Below are 12,335 nucleotides of genomic sequence, written 5' to 3'. Positions count from 1 at the left end.
AGAATTTCTAGGTTGGAAGAGACCTCAAGATCATCGAGTCCAACCTCTGACCTAACGCTAGCAGTCCCCACTAAACCATATCCCTAAGCTCTACATCTAAACGTCTTTTGAAAACTTCCAGGGATGGTGACTCCACCACTTCCCTGGGCAGCCTGTTCCAATGCCTCACAACCCTTTCAGTAAAGAAGTTCTTCCTAACATCTAACCTAAAACTCCCCTGGCTCAACTTAAGCCCATTCCCCCTCGTCCTGTCACCAGGCACGTGGGAGAACAGACCAACCCCCACCTCGCTACAGCCTCCCTTGAGGTACCTATAGAGAGCGATAAGGTCGCCCCTGAGCCTCCTCTTCTCCAGGCTGAACAAGCCCAGCTCCCTCAGCCGCTCCTCGTAGGACTTGTTCTCCAGAAATAAGTAACAATTGTAATTTCACTGTGACCCAGCTTAGATCTTCTATACTGTCCTCTAATGATTTTTGTAGTACGTGCTAGCAAAAAGCTTTCTGGGCCCTCATGGCAGGTCTGCTTTAGGATGTGCCTGAATATGTGGACGTTTTAATAGGTATTAGCGTACACACATGTGCACACACACACACAAAAAAAAATTGTTACAAATTTCTTTTTCCTACCCTAAAGCTAGGAAGGCATAAGAGAAAGAGCTTCTAGCATTTATTCCCATTTCCGCAGATGAAACAAGCATAGCCCGGTGACTTTTACCAGATGAAACTGGAGAGAGTGGTATGTTTATTGCTGTGTGATCTTGATCATCTGGACCCATCTGTGCAAATCCTAGGACTTCTATAAACAAGATAATGTGGTTCTTGCTGGTGTTAAGGCTGGCATTTTCAAAAGACTATACACTTAAAAATAACTTGTCATTCCATATGGAGACTGGTACATACTTGGTACTTAAGAAACTCCAAGAGGAGCATTTACTTTCTGTCCATATTATTTAGAAGATGTCATAAGACACGTGGCACCTTTGTATATAAGGAGAAAAATAATAACCAACACAAATATTTTTCTCCAGATGATGCAAGATCTATTAAAACTTGAACATATGAACTATCAGGTATTTGTTTAAAAATTGAGGATTTATGAAGCTGTGAAAACATGACAGCATAAATGAAATGTGTAGTCAGTATGGTAGTACTTGTTCACCATTTATGAACAGCCATTTTCTACTCAAAGATTGCAGTGAAGAAGAGTTAATACATCCTGTGAATCAAATTCAGCTTTCAACTGCATGTGTGGCACCTTTCAGTCTGCTATGTTTCATGTATGTAGCGGAGCAGAATTAGGTGTAATGCTCCTAGTTGCTAAATAGCTTTCTGTGCAACAGCAATTGCTTCAGACAGAGCCAAATTGCATCATTTCTATGCAGATGCACCTTTACCTGTCAAAGGTTTTCTCTGAATAGTTGTCTTCGTGTGGCAAATTCCACATTAGCTAGTATTTTAAAATCACTTAGAAGTCGCTAGTTACTTGTTTCCCAAAACTCCTGTGGGTAAGGGCTATTTATCATTTTTCCTGCTGAAATTTGTAATCGTCATTTTCTCTCTGGTGTTTTTGTTTTTACAGTCCAGCAGTGTGATTCTAATTTACTGCTTGCATCATATTAGACATTTCATTTTACTTGTAAATTACTCTACTATCCCAAAACTAATGAGAGCAGTACTAAGGCATTTTGTTACCTGCTAATCGTTTTGAGTAGCTAGCTACATTTCAGCACTGGGGTCTAAAAATTTTGGCTGTTGCATCAGCTTTAAGATCAAATCAAGTCAAATAAATTATCATCAAGGAAGATCATGCAACAAATTGTCTGGGGGTTAGATAAATGATTTAGTATTAAATTCAAAACCTAATAGGTTTGTGTGTTCTGAGTGTAGTTTACAGTGGTTTGTTTTTCACTTAATTAGAAGCCTTACATTTCATCTTATTAATAATGAAAATCCTCTTGTCAATTTGTGTAAAATCATGTTGAACTAACATGTATATTTTAGAGGCAGAATAAAATCTCCCCCCATAGCCTTTTGTATTATTTCATTTCATTATGAAAAAAAAAAAAAAAAAAAAAAAAAAGACATTCTGCCTTTAATTCTCTTAGTGCAAAATAAGAAAATTCTGTTTTTCATTGCTGTTAACAAAAGTCCTAATTTCAAGAACCACAATGAAGATGGTTCAACCCCTGTAGCCCACTGTTTACAAGTACAAATTAGCTGTACGCAGGGATTAAGAATACCAGGCCAATTCATCTCAACAAATAAGTGTATAAAGGATTACAATCAGTCAGTAATCAAAGCTTAAATTATTATGTCTTGTCGTATCAGTTCTGTTGTAGTGGCATAACAGTTAGGAAAGGGCAAATCTGCTGAAGGAGACAAGATTTGTATCCCATTTGTTATTTGGAGTCAAGAACACATTTCCCTGACATCACGGCATTCTCAGCTGCTGATGCTGGGACCTAAAGTGCCAGTAGACTAAAATGTCAGTCACACAAGCCTTTGCTAATTAATGCCTTTACGAGAAAATGTCTGGCATTCTTAGGAAATCAGGGAGATATAGAACACAGGCATCATTCATATTTATTAAAAGAAAAAGAAAAAAAAAAAAAAAAAAGGAGGGTGAGGTATTTAATCAGCCGTTTAACAAAAGCTCCAAAGCAATCAGCAAAGCTAAAGGTCATGAAAAAGTAGGTCTAAGCCCCAGTGTCAAATCATCACACAAGCTTGTTGCAATTTTCTGAGACAATACCAAACACTTAGGAGCACGCAAGCCAGGCCAACAGGCTAAGTAACAGCATTAACCGTTCAGTCTTCCCCATCTGTTACGCACGCAGCCAAGCTGACAGTTGGGATGGAGTACTTCTATGTATTGCTGTCATCGACAGAGCTGGTGCGTATTGTAAAGCAGTAGCATTGCTTGGGAAATAGCAATCAGGCTGTTTCCAGCACCTTGAGCACACCCTTTAATAAATCAGGATGAGAGCAAGACCGACAACTTGCATTTGTTTGTCTAAGTGTGGGAGGTGGGAACCCTCTTTAATTCCCCATTTGATGCAAACTGGCTTTGTAGCCCTCGCTGACTTACTTGGCCCTTGTTTTCAGTTGCCCAAATTCCTGTTTTCTTCCACTTTGTTGATACATCCAGGCACTAAATGATCAATTGTAGTATACAATTAATCTGTAAAGCTGATATGCATCTTCTGTTGAAAGGCAGCATAAAATACTATCTCTAAAGCATTGCCCTGTATAAATTGTAGCATGGGGTACTGTATGAAGAAGAATGCTTTCCTGCTTATGCTTGAATGTGCTGAATGCCTCGGCTATGCAGTCTTTTAGTCAGTCTTAATATCAACGAACCACTGAAGGATCAGAATAAGCCAAACAAGATTTTAAAACATCAGTGAGGTCACTTCACCAGTGTGATTGGATCCGAGCTTAAATGAATGCTGGTGCCAGCATAAAGAGTGGAAGTGTTCATCTGGAGCAGAGCTGTCCTTCCCCTGGTAATCCACACTTAGCTAAATGTCATCCTGTAACTACCACCTTAAAAAAAGAAAAGAAAACACAACTGTTATGAATATGGAGGCATTTTGCCTTGATGACTGTTGCCTGCAAGGAATCTGTCCAACCATTTTTCATCTCTGAAAAAAATCTTGTAAAACTTGAGAAGTGAGATCCACAGGGGCAGGCAGAACTGATTCTAAAAATCATTGAAATATCGCAGAGAGTCCTTTTGATGGGATAGAAATTGCTACTTGGTTCTGCCATAATTCAGCCTTTTAAAAAATAATTAGAAAATATATGGGAATGTCATCATTTAAAATGATGTACATTTAACACATTTGATGTTATTTTGGGGGTTCTCCTAAACCTCCAACAACAATCCCTCTTTTTTTCTTTTTTTTTTTTCCCCTCCTTCCACCCTCAGACCCCTTGTCCCAACTTGCTTCAAGGACATAGATGGCCCTGAGGCATTTTCTGACAGGAGTCACTGTAGAAGTATTGCTGATAGCTGCACCTGGACCCTGGGAGAGCCCTTTGAGAGAAAGGGTGGTGGTGCATGACCGATGTGGGAGCACCAGAAAGCTGAGAGATGGTCATAGCGGCAGGTAATTCAAAAGCAGGCATTTCCAGACCATTTGTAAAGGATGCTGGTACCCATGCCACCGCACATCTCACACACAGACTTGCTCTTCCACTTCCTTTTTGGCTTTTCTTTGGAATGGATTGATTCACCCTTAGGCAAGCGTTTCGCTGCCAGAAATATTTCAAGGAATTGTTCTTCTCTTCGTGCATATCCCACCCTCTCTAATTATGCATAACATTTCACTGAAAGCTTTCTCAAAAGGTAGACATGCCGCATAACATCTATTATATCAAGAGCCTGAAGACCAGAATACACTTAAACTGTTCATTGTCATTCTGGGCAATCCAAATTAAACATCCCCAGTAAATGCTGCACTCCAAAGAACAAAAGCTGTAAAACGATTCAATGAATTTTCATCACATATAACCACTGTGAGATAAACGCTTCTGCCTTGCACAAAAAATAGCAGTGTCGTTTACGTGAGGAGTGGATTTTAAAAATGTTAACACATCGTGATTGTATGTACTTAGACCTTCAGCCTTCACTGGTATCCACTAGATTTCTCATCAAGTTACTGCACATAATCTTACCTGGTTTCTTCTCTGGGTACGACATGGAGTTATGCTTTTCACTTCAATGTTTCTTAGTGTATACTGAAACATTTTACAAATACTTGTTGTAGCTTATGCTCTTCTGTCAAGTGAGCGGATTGATAGTCTTAACCTGACCCTGAAATGAGCCAGTTTGAATATGAAGCCTGGAAAGTGCTTGGCAGTTCAGGCCACTGCTGCATGGCAATTTAAAGGAGGAGACGGATACATTGATCCTAATTTAATAGGAGAATTTTCAGGTAGGTAGTAATGGAGCTGGAATGTGGCCAAAGCCTCGAGTTTAACAAGCCTACCCTTATAAAATGTTTTATAGGATCTTTAATGAAAGCAAACAAATGAGATCACAGCTTCATCTCTTCTGCAGCAGAGAGCAGAAAATGGTCCTTTCCCTCTAGAAATACCATGCTGCCTATCATCAGGCTGGGGCGCTGAAAAAATCTGCCACCAGAAGCATTTTCTGAACAACCAAGATATCAATGTGTTGACCTGTAGGAGGAGTAGCTGGCTCATGTATTTTAGTCATAATGCTCCTGCAGATACTGAGACATAGCCTCTAAACAAGTGAAGAAATCCTTAACCAATTTGAATTGGAGTACACTGAATTCAACTAAATTGTTGATTCCCCCTCCCCCCCTTTTTTTTTAATCTCAGAAATCTTGATGGTTTGCAGAATAATTTCTGATAAGTTTAAGCTCTTCAGATATCATGGACAAGATAAAGATCTCTAGATTTGCAGCTTTCCATAGACAAAAATTCCTATCTCCATCAGTTCTTTGGGATTTTTTAATAAATTTATTTCCAAATATAGCTAATTGTTGGAGAAAAAGATGTATGACCATAACAGTTCTTGTTAGCATAAAAATGAAGGAAAATTGATGCTTTGTGGGTACTGGAATTGCTTAGCTTGAAACTCTCTGTGTGAAATGAATGGTGTCAGCCTGCTAATCCCCAAATGTAAGTTACTGCATGTACAGAGGGGGTCACATTGGGTTATTTTAAACCACCCTTACTGTGTGATGCGTTATCAACTGAAACAGAAGTCACCTTAAAAGCAACAGCCTCAAAAATGCATATGAAGATGTTCAGAGATTTAAAAACTATGAAAGTCCAGCTTTATATGGGTGCTTAAATCTTTCACAGTGGAATTCCAAGCACAGATGCGTTACACTGCTTCGTACCAGAAGGGCCCCAGAGCAGTGCACACAGGCCACAGCTAACTGACTTGGTCACTTTCATTGATGAAAATGCATAAAGAGTGAATCAATTTGTTTAGATTTTGTGAAACTCTCTGATAAAGCTAAATTATGGCTCACTTAGCAGAAATAGCAGTTTGTTCATTGTTTCTTCAATTATACATTTACTTTTGTTCTTAACCTCATGGTGGATGTGTAGTTCTTAGCACACAGGCACAGAGGGGCCTGACACCCTGAGCAGCAGCAAGCGCTCAGGAGCTGTCACGAGCCTTGATGCTGACACCTGCATGTGGAATTGCTGAGGTGCTACCAGGTAAATCCGACTGCTGCTGCTTGGTACCATACTGCAGCGTATAGTGGCCCCAAGAATGAATCCCAGTTCCAAAATCTGCACTCATTTATCTATTTAACTTCGGACTTTTATTGAAGTGATCACTTCCTTTGTACAAGTATACTTTGAAACAAGGTGTATGTTCCGCATTACCAGGATCAGATTTGGGGAGAAAAAATATCAGCTGTATTTAAAAACACATACACTACATAAACTGAAAAAGAAACTTAATTGTAGTGCCCAGCCTGATTCCCTACGTTCCCTAATTCTTTCCCTGTGTACTTAAAAACAAGCAGAGAGCAAAACCTGGGCAAGTGGTTAATTCTTTCAAGATGACATAGACCTGGGATCCAACTAAGTAATATTCTTGCTTTTATATTTGATTTTTGGTTTGGATTATTCAAGGATATTTATCCTTCTCTCTTGGAATAATTTTGCTTTTGGAATAATTTCAGACAACAAACACAGTCTGCAGTTTAACGTACTGTGACCCACTCTGGCTCCCAGAATAATTTCCTCTACCAATTTATTTCTCAATCATTGGCTATGCTCTGCTGTTTTTTTTGTTTGTTGTTTTTGTTTGTTTGTTTGTTTGTTTTTTTGTTTTGTTTTCTTTAAATCCTTTTCTGCCCCTCAGATTAGAAATTGCTGCCTAGATGTTTTTGTTGAAGACCTTTTATTTCTGATTTACTGTGCTTCCCTAAGTGAAGAAATTGCTCTCTTATTGCTGTGGAGTCGTAAGAAGCTGCTAATGCTTCTTGAGAGCAGAACCACACACAGGAGGCTCGTATAATTTTCTTTGTAATTGAATGGTATATTTCTAAGCATCCAGATTTTTAGCTGTTGGGATTTCTTTTTTAAGATGATATATCCTTTGGAGGCTGAGATGTACTTATGTTAAAGACAAGCAGGGCACATTTCCCTAGCCCTTACTAATGACTTGCTCGAGCCCGTTAACAACAGCAAGCCACCCTTCCAGCTCGGGGTGATCTTGGGTAACCTTGCACAAACTTCCCCCAGTCCTGCAGCAGAAACTTGGCCCCCTGCTTCTGGCGGCGTTCGAGTTGGGCCGGTGCCTCTCGGCGCAGTGCCCTGCTACGTTTCTCTGAGGCCGTTTCTGTCTCTGGACTGGTTGGGTCTTTATTCACAGGGCTGGGCCCTGCCAGCTTTATTCGGGCTGAGCAGTCCCGTTGTGCTCAGTGACACCACTCAGAGGGAGGGGAACGGCCCTGGCACACTCTGGTGTGGCAGAGGGGCAAGGAAAGTCCTTGTGAGAAGCAGAGAGCCTGGGCAACAGAGAGGGATGGTGAACGGGAACGTGTTGAGCAGAAGCAGACGTGGGAAGGCAACGAATCTTTAACTCATTATCCTGGAACAGCAGCCAAGTTAGAGCTCAAAAACAAACAAACAAGCAAAAAAAAAAAAAAAAACAAGCAAAAAAAACTTTGGAAGTTTATGATATCTAAATTTTATTACAGAGTTCATGTTACAGCTTGATTGCAATGACAAAAATAAATCAACTGAATAACTGAGCCAAAGCTGATCATTATTCAGTTTTTTCTTGGTGGTTTGATGGATGAACTGATAGTGAAGTTTAAAAATCTCTCCTTTTAGCAACAAAAGTCACTGTTCAGCTCCTGAGTGCATGTTTGAGAAGGGCAGTATATACAGTGTATTATTGCTTCTGGAGGTGACAGCAATTGTGGATGTAGACACTGTACTGAGTACCAATACAATACCGTATTAATACTGTAGGCAAAATGGAGATACAGAGTAATAAACAAGTGCTACCCCATATCTTCCTTTTTCTACTTTTTCAAAATTTAAGAACTTGTGTACTCATTGAAATCACGGGTGTTGCTGCACAATTTTGTTTAAATGACGGCAATCGCAAGTCCCCAGCCACAACTCACCCAAGCTAGAAAACTGCTGCCCTGGGCTTCGCAGGGCTTAGCTCAGGCATCCCCCAGCCCCCGGAGCTCTGATGTAGGCCGGGACCATCCATGCGCCATCCACATGAGACTGCGCCGCCCTCACAGTAATAAGAGTACTCCCAAAAAACGCAGTGAGAATGAAGGGCGCCTTTCGGTCCTAGAGGAAGAACTGCTGCTGTGCATCGCGGCGCTACCGCTCCTAGCCCCGATGAGGACAGGAGCCACAGAACAGATCGCTACATGAAAATCAGAATAACTTCACATTTTTTAATGCTACTTCCCAAGTAAAAGGAATAATCACTTCCTGTAGCACCATCTAAATAATTGAACGTCGATGCTAACAGACTATCTGTCCAAGTACAGTCAAAATCTGCCACAAATTCTTTTGCAATGACAAATTGTGCAGAAGCGTGCTTTTCTTATAAATGTCTCTGATCTTACATTAACCCTCTCATTAATTCTGCTGTTTCATCACCTCAATTTCACTTGTACCAGACTTCTTTTTTTCTTCTCACTTTCCTTGGTTGCAAGGTTATTTTATACCGTATGAGTATTTTATGTTATTTTGCCCTGGTTGTAAGAGATGGCCTTTCCCCTAGTTGTTAAATCAATAGGTTTGAGTCACTGAATCAACTAGGTTTTATTTATTTATTTTTAAATAATATTGTAGGTCTGCACTGCTAAATGAAAAATAAATAAAACCCTGTAAATTTTGATAAAATAGATCTGATTTTGTTTGCTTGCTTTTATAGACCAGTAATGCTGAATCTGAAGACCAGAGCACAGATAAGGAGACTGGAAGACAAGTAGGCGAAGTCATGTTAGTAAGCATTGATCTGAATGCTGTAAGTCTTAGGATGAAAAAAGATTTCAGTCCAATAAGAAGTTCCAGATCAAAATACAGTATTTCCTATTAACACTGTAATTTGTGTCACTAGCCCAGCAAGCCTGTCTTGGGGAAGATGTCCCCAGAGCACAGAAATGAGTGGCTAATCCATTCCCACCTGAAGTGTCCTGCTGGAAGAAGCGTCTGGTGGGCACTCGGTGAATTACAGGCTTGAGAAATGGCCTGGCAGTGCCAGAGACCATGAACCAGACACAAAACTTCCACTAATGCGGCCTTTAGTGTCTTAAGTAGGTTCCTGGCTGCCAGTCAGTATTAGGCGTGCTGTAAAGGGACTTTCTAAAAAAAAATCTGACTCCAGACAGGGGTCCCTGTTTACTTCAGCTTGGTTTGGAGTGGTTAAATAGGATTTTGCAAAGGAAACGAAGGGGGGGGGGGGGGGGGGGGGGAAACGACCAGATTCTCTAAGTTGAAAGCCTTGTTTAGGTAGAACTGAGCTGCAAAGGAATTTGGTGCAAGATTTGCAGTTTTTGTTGCTCTTGTCTAACCAAATTTACATTTTCAAAACCAAAACAAACAAACCCCCAAAAGTAACATGAGTGAGCAGTAGCGCTTTTGGACGTGTGCATTACAAGTGATACAGAAAATACATTTGTGACTCAAAATTTTTAACAGCTGAGAAATAAATATGCAAAGCAGATTATTCTGTTTGCAGATGGTAATCCTGCCACACTGATTTTGCTCAGCTGTCTGATTTTCCAATGTCTGCATTCCTGGTTCCCAGGGTTCCCGGTTAAGAAATAAAATATGAGTCACGGAGCACGGTTACCTCCCGCACATCTGAACGGGTGTCTGAGAGCAGATTATTACAGGCTGATCCCGCCCCACTGAATCCAATGCAACGACAGGGGACTGGGGAAAATAAATAATTAAAAAAATCTGTTCCCTTCTCTGCCCCTCGTTTTTACAGCTGTAGGGTGGAGGCACTTGCCAGCCCTTGTAAATCCCCTTGCAGTGAATTGGCTGCCAGCCCCCTGGGTGCTGCAGGCAGGGAGGGCAGGCGCTGCATGGCAAGGTGAGGCACGGCCTCATCCCCCCTCCTGCTCCCGGGGATGACTCAGGCGGTTATTAAAAATTTCCAGCTTCCAGCTAAAAATGGCACCAGGAGCTGTGCCACGGAGGGCAGGAGAGGGGGATGTGAGATGGTTTGTGCCACTCTGGTCCCTGCTTCCTGACGTGCATGCATGCACACACACAGAGCCGGTGCACAGCTCGTATGGGAGAAGTTTATTTTGCAGTAAGACGGGTGAGCATTCTGCTTGAGGCTTTTGCAAAGACTGGATCCAATTTTCAGAGCCTGTTGCCAATATTTGTGAGTCATTTCCTTGGAATCCTACCTTTGGTGTTTATTTCCCTTAGAAGGAAACTTGTAAAAGAATAATAATAGCAGTCATTCTTCGTGGAAAGTAGCACAGGGCACAGTGGCAGACAGCTCGCTCTTTGTTCCCAAACACTTCTCTGTTTGCTTTGTTTACTTTCTTCCTCAGACAGAAAGTGAGGAAGGCGATATAATTAACCCCATAAAACATCTAATTTATGATGTCAGTGACATGCGTGCGCTGCTGCACGGGAGCGAAAGTGAGCTGGGGAAGCGTTTTTTTTTTGGTACCTCTTAAAGAACGAGAACTGCCTTGGGATTCGGGAAGTCTCTGCGTGTAACAGAAGGGCTTTGCTGCCTCAGACCAGCCCTAGTGGTGTAACCCCATCTTCTTCCTGACTTCGTCACTGTAACAACACCTGGCCCCTGTTCAGTGCTGAGACCTGTTGCAGAGGGAAGCCCCCCAGAGGCGCATAGCCCCTCGTGCCTTGCCGCAGGAACACCACTTACCCCGGGACACTGACCTGGTTTGTCAAACTGAGCTGGACCCTGGAGGGAGCTGTACTTGTATGGCAGAGCTACACAGCCACCAGCAGGGTGGAGGTGGAGAGCATACGAGACATTTTGGCGAAGAACGTTGGAAAAAAATATTTATGCTTATTGGAATAAATACCAGTGAGGCTTTATTGTTCTCCTAGAGCAGGCGGGACACACATGCTTCAGGAGGTGGCTGCAGTAAACTTAATGACACCTTTTTCAGATCTGCTGGGGGGGGTAGAAACAATTTGTGAATTTATTTGCATTTTCTATACTTGAACAAGTTCTGGTGCAAACTGTAACTGCTACGACCACCAGTTAGGAGCTTGTTGCATACAGGCCCTCAAGAGCACCAGGAGGTGACGTACCTCTAAAGAAAGATATTAAAAAGGAAACCTCTGCTATCAGCACAGAAACCTTCTATAGAAACCAGAAGCAGAAGAAAGCACAACTGCTAGGAATTCAAAAGATTACTATTTTTTTTTTAAATCTGAAAGTGTGCTTGCTAAGAAAACGGGGGAAGTCTGACAAACCGGAACAAAGAAACTCCAGAAGGTTTTTATAGGAAGAATTCCGTTGAAAATAATTAAAAGAAAAATATTTATTGTGTGGGAATTGGGAAAGGCAGAGAAATATTTGCTTGAAATTACATCCTGCGGAAGAGACACTAGAGCATCTGGATTTGTACCATTCAAGTTAGGAAAGAAGTTAAGGAACTGAAGATACCTTTGAAACACTTTCATGGAAAGGCTATATCTTGACACAATGTCTGATTACGAGTCAATTCCCTTTCAGCTTGAGTGGTAAGTCTGGTTCTTGAAGGCAAAAAAAGAGAAGAGAAAAAAAAAAAAAAAAAAAAAAAGAAAGAAAAAACAGCAGATTCCTTGAACTTCCCTGAAGTGAAGGCCAAGAAATACAGGGAAAAGCAGTGGGCTTGGCAGGCCTGTGGTTTATCTGTACCTCAGCAGGCTGAGGAGCGGAACTGACCCCGTTGGCACCCCGACCTGCCACCCAACCAGCCCGAGGACTCCAGACAGTTGTAACCCTCTCGCTGCACCCTCACATCACGCTTACAGTGCTACAGGTGCTCCTGAAGCCAGGTGAGGCTGAGGCAGTAGAAAGTCATTACAGCCCAGAGCTGCACAGCCTTGTGGCCTCCTGCTGCCAGCTGCCCCTTGGAAGTCCGACTTCAATTTCAGTTTAACTTCAGCACAACCCATGTGCCGAATGCACATAATTCTAGGTGCTTTTCCTCTTTACCCAGTGCTTGCAGCCTCGCTCTTCTCCTTGCCACCAGAGCCCTGGATGCAGGAATCACCTTTGACTCTTCACTTTCATTTACCATGACTTGATTTCCCCAGTGCACGGTGAGTTGGTGTCCCCAGCGTGCCCACTCCTTCCTCCAAAGCATTACCGCA

The sequence above is a fragment of the Netta rufina genome (genome assembly GCF_964035555.1).
Source record: "Netta rufina genome assembly, chromosome: 3".
Lineage (NCBI taxonomy): Eukaryota > Metazoa > Chordata > Aves > Anseriformes > Anatidae > Netta > Netta rufina.
Note: the sequence above shows the minus strand (reverse complement) of the source record.